This window comes from Berghia stephanieae, chromosome 3 (genome assembly GCF_034508935.2).
Source record: "Berghia stephanieae isolate SIO BIC M18660-M18661 chromosome 3, UCSD_Bste_1.3, whole genome shotgun sequence".
Lineage (NCBI taxonomy): Eukaryota > Metazoa > Mollusca > Gastropoda > Nudibranchia > Aeolidiidae > Berghia > Berghia stephanieae.
Window position 1 is genome coordinate 47,824,870 of NC_088362.1, and position 5,000 is coordinate 47,829,869.

Below are 5,000 nucleotides of genomic sequence, written 5' to 3' on the forward strand. Positions count from 1 at the left end.
TGTATTTACCAGTAATGTGTGTTGATAGTTATAAAATGTAGATATCTGATAGTTAATAATTGCCATTCGTTGCTTCATATTCAAATACTGCACGTATATAGTTTAAGCCCCAATTAACCGAACACTCCAGTTTAACGAATTCCTTCAAAATGGATATATGCGGAAAATTCATAAATTTGGTAATGTAAATCTTCTATGAGTTCCGATCCTCACGTCCTGTTATCGATTTTAATATAGGTGTAATAAACGAAATCCTTTCCTATTGTATTAAAATTCATGAAAAAATATATTTCTATTAAGACAAATTGATTCAGAGGTTCATACAATTTTTTGCAGCTATACATTGGGGGGCAGCTGAGAAAAAGAAGAAAAACACGCGCCATTTATTAAAAATCTAACTATAGTAATTAATTCTTTCAATCTAAGGCAACAATGTTGTTCCTTTTCTCGGTGGAAAAATCGTTTAATAGTACAGTGTCTCATCTTATGACAAAATCTAGCGTCGTAGAGCGTGGTCAGTAATTAGGCAGGTGAAAGTGACGGCAAACTCTAGTTCCTGATTTCGATGAAGCACTATACTTTACTCACATGGCCCTATTCGACTCCGGTATAAAATCTCACATGGCTAATGACAAATTATGAAGAGGACACCTAACTGCTAATTTGTACTGTATGAATGGAAAGTTGGTTCCATATAGCTTGCTGGAGGAATGAATCAAACATCACGACACGTTTAAACATCCAGAACGATTATGCTTTCTTAAAAACCATTAATCTATTTGTGTACAAAGGAACTCGGATACAACGGGGATAGTGGGACTCGCAAAAATAATACCCGTTATAGCCGAGTCCCGCTTTCCCCATGCATACGGAATTTGGAGGGAAGCATTACTAAGGGAAAAACAATAACACAAGGAACACATTTCGAGTAACCCCTCTAAGTAAATAAATCCATTCGTGTTACCCTCCACCCCCTACACTCAAACCACCATGCCTCACCCCCTCTGGCACTTACTTCAGAACACAAGGTGGATTGGAGCGTGGCCTTCGTAAAGTTATGGCCTGATACTGACCAAAAAATGACGTCAAAATGCCAGTCTTTTGCCTCAAAAGAAAACAAATCGTGAGTTGAATTCAATAGTTCAACCAATGAAATGACTTGTTTCCATGAGCTCTACTAACGACAACTCACTAGGCCGTGCAAAAACCAAATAATGACGTCAAACTGCCAGTCCTTTTGGATTTCAGTATCAGGCTATAACTTAACGATGGCTACGATTGGAGCAATGCAACGGCTAATTCTACCTTCTTCCTCTGCTTTCCATCCATTCCAACCTGTCACTGACAGAAGTGCATTTCAAAAGAATGGCAATATACATTAAATGACGAACGAATCTGTAATTTGTAACACCCACCTGAAAATAAAACCCCGGTTGAATCGACGGTTGAATTCATCTTAATAGTAACTCAATGTCTACTTTGTTCGATGTTCAACTATGGATGGAGTTTCACAACATTGTCGCGCTATTGACAGTTACAATTATTATTTACAAACGCGCGAATAATTATAATAATGTCCTTTTTACATTTTTAAACAATTCAGCACTTAGAGTCTACGTGAAACATAAAGGCAATATTGTGGCTCACATTTGTCACCATCGACCTTAGCCGCTGGTTTCAAGCAAACTACACATATCAAGCAACCAGAAACACAATAGTATTAAGAGATTTAAAGAAATTTAGGAATATAGTTAATTAGGAATAGTATTTTAATAGAAATTGACACAATGGAAGTGGTAGAAGGTCCAGTCAACACAGTCTGACAATACAGCTTCTAGGGAGTTACATGATTTAAAAAAGTAGTACTGAATTGGATTCAGTAGTCTGATGTCACGCCGCCCGGCACGGCGGCCATCTTGGTTCTAAACAAAGAAAATCATTACTTTTTATTCTTCAAGCTGGCTTGAACTTTTCATATGTCTTGTGATCAGAATGTGTAAAAGTCAAAACATTATCAAATTTATGTTTTTTCCCCTCTGGATACGCTTTTGTGCTCGCCGAAGAAATATTTCATACGGGCGTCCGCCATTGTTCCGATAGTTTAGAGCCAGTGTTACTATGTTACCATGCGTCAGTAGGAAGGAAGTGACGTTACGACTATTGAATCCTATTAGAATTGACCTCTGCCAGTATTGAGAATGAAATAAATAATAAACACCCAAAATAAAAGCGGTCCAAATTTTACAAAAGGAAAAGAAAGTTACTTTTCTAAAGAAAGTTTGGCTATTTTTCTTCTTTTTTTTATCTGCAGAGACGCCAACTTTAATATAGGCTTACAGGAATTTCAGACACCACTCGGAGGAAGTTCAATGCCGAAAGAGGAATTTCCACACACAAGAAAAGGGAATTGGGATGGTATTTGGCATTGTGCTTACATATTGTATAGTTCTAAACAGACAACTGATTAGAACTATATTATGATTTGTAAATTGTAAACACATGCCAAATACAATCCCAAAGTTTCCTGATTTCAATTGAAGTAAAGCTCCATAACCTAATGGTAGTGATTGTAGAACTGGTGGTAGAGAGGGTGATGTGGTGTTGGTGGTTGTAGTAGTAGTGGGAGTGATGATGATGTGGTGGTGGTGGTGGTTGTAGTTGTAGTAGTAGTGGTAGTGATGATGATATGGTGGTGGTGGTTGTAGAAATTGTAGTGGTAGTGATGATGATGATGATGATGATGATGATGATGATGATGATGATGATGATGGTGATGATGGTGATGATGATGTGGTGGTGGTGGTGGTTGTCGTAGTGGTAGTGATGATGTGGTGGTGATGGTTGTAGCAGTATAGTGGTGGTTATGATGATGATGATGAGGTGGTAGTTGTAGCAGTAGTGGTAGTGATGAAAATGTGGTTGTGGTGGTTGTATTAGCAGCGGTAGTGATGATGGTGTTGTGTTGGTGACTGTAGTAGTTGAGGTAGTGATGATGATGTGGTGGTGGTAGTTGCAATAGCAGTGGTAGTGATGATGTTGTTGTGGTGGTAGTAGCAGGAGTACTGATGATGATATGGTGCTGGTGGTTGTAGCTGTAGTTGTAGTAATGACGATGTGGTCGTGGTGGTGGTTGTAGAAGTGTAAGTTAAGATGGTGTGGTAGTATTGGATGTAGTAGTAGTAGTGGTAGTGATTATTATGTGGAACCGGTGGTTGTAGCTGTAGTTGTAGTAATGACGATGTGGTGGTGGTGGTTGTAGAAGGTTAGTTAAGATGGTGTGGTAGTATTGGATGTAGTAGTAGTAGTAGTGGTAGTGATGATTATGTGGTGGTGGTGGTTGTAGCAGTCGTGGTAGTGATGATGAGGTGGTGGTTGTACAAGATAGGAGAAGGAGTCAACACAGCGAAAACACGCGAAGGAAAGGCAAAGAAAGGCCTTCCCCGAGAGGGCTAAGCTTCTTACAAATAAAACAAGGCAGTAAAATGACAAATGATAAGAAAATGTAAAATAATGTCTGAAGTGTGAAACTGTTGACAACCAAAGATATCATAGAATAGTAAATTTGTTGATATGTGTTTGTTATCTTTTCACCGTTGAGTCAGCCGAAGCTAGAGCATGAAATTACGTATAAAAGGTAAAAATGATATGAAATAATAAACACAATTAATTTAGGATAATCCAGCATGAAGTAGAAATAGATGTGTAATATGTCACAGTAAATAGTCCAAAGAGAATAAAGACACCGACACAACCAAAATAAAGTTCAAGCTTTGCGCTTGAAAGAGTAAAATCGAAAGTGGATCGAGAATCAAGAAGTCTGAGAACTCGGCCTACTCGAAATGAGCTGATTCTACTGGAAAGCTGACTATTAGTAAAGGTCAATATGGTCATTAGGTAAGTTGGTCTGTGTTTAAAAAAAAAGCCTTGCTGTCCCTAATATACAGGAAAAGAAATCGTAACTGGTAAACCCTCCTTTGTCAGCAGGAAAAAACACACATTTTAAAGTGGTTGGATCTTATCTTATCACAGGCATTGGTCTGTGCATCGCATCATTATATTCACAGGTCCCTCCATGCCCCATTTTCAGGCATCTTGAAAACCCTGGACTAATAATAATAATAATAATAATAATAATAATAATAATAATAATAATAATAATAATAATAATAATAATAATAATAATAATAATAATAATAAGGCCACCTCTATTCTAAGTAGTGCTGCGAATAGTGATTTCCTCTATTCGCAATAGTACTGCGAGTAATGATTTCTTATATTTGCAGAAGTTCTGCGAATAGTAGATAGCGTATGTATTCGTTATTCGCAGTAGTACTGCAACTAGTAGATGTAATTAATTTCAGTTAGAGTGCTACAAATGCGGGTTCGTTCTGTATTTGCATCGTAGCCTTCGAGCCTATAGCTTTATTGTAAATTGTATAGAGGATTGGCGCAAAATATAAATAAACTACATTATATTACTGTTGTGTAGTGATGGTATTGGTGATGTGGTGGCTGTGATTGTAGTGGTGGTGTTGATGACGTAGTAGTGGTAGTGATGATGACTATGAGGAAAATGATGATGATGTAATGGTGGTGGCGGTTGCTATAATTTTGATAACGATATGGTAGCTGTGGTAGTGGTAGTAATGATGATGATGTGATGCTTGTGGTTGTAGTAGTGACGGTGATAGCGATGATGACGAGGAGGAGGAGGAGGATGTAAAGGTGGTTATGGTTGTTATAGTTTTGGTAACGATGTGGAGGTTGTTGTGGTAGTAGTAGTAATGATGATGTGGTGGTGGCTGTAGTAGTAGAGGTAGTTTATTGATGGTAACTTATATTATTTGCAGGAGCACTGAGAGATGAGTCATGAACAACGGCGAGAGTGTGTGTGTGTGTGTGTGTGTGAGAGAGAGAGAGAGAGAGAGAGAGAAAGAGAGAGAGGGAGAGAGAGAGAGAGAGAGAGAGAGAGAGAGAGAGAGAGAGAGAGAGATTCATGG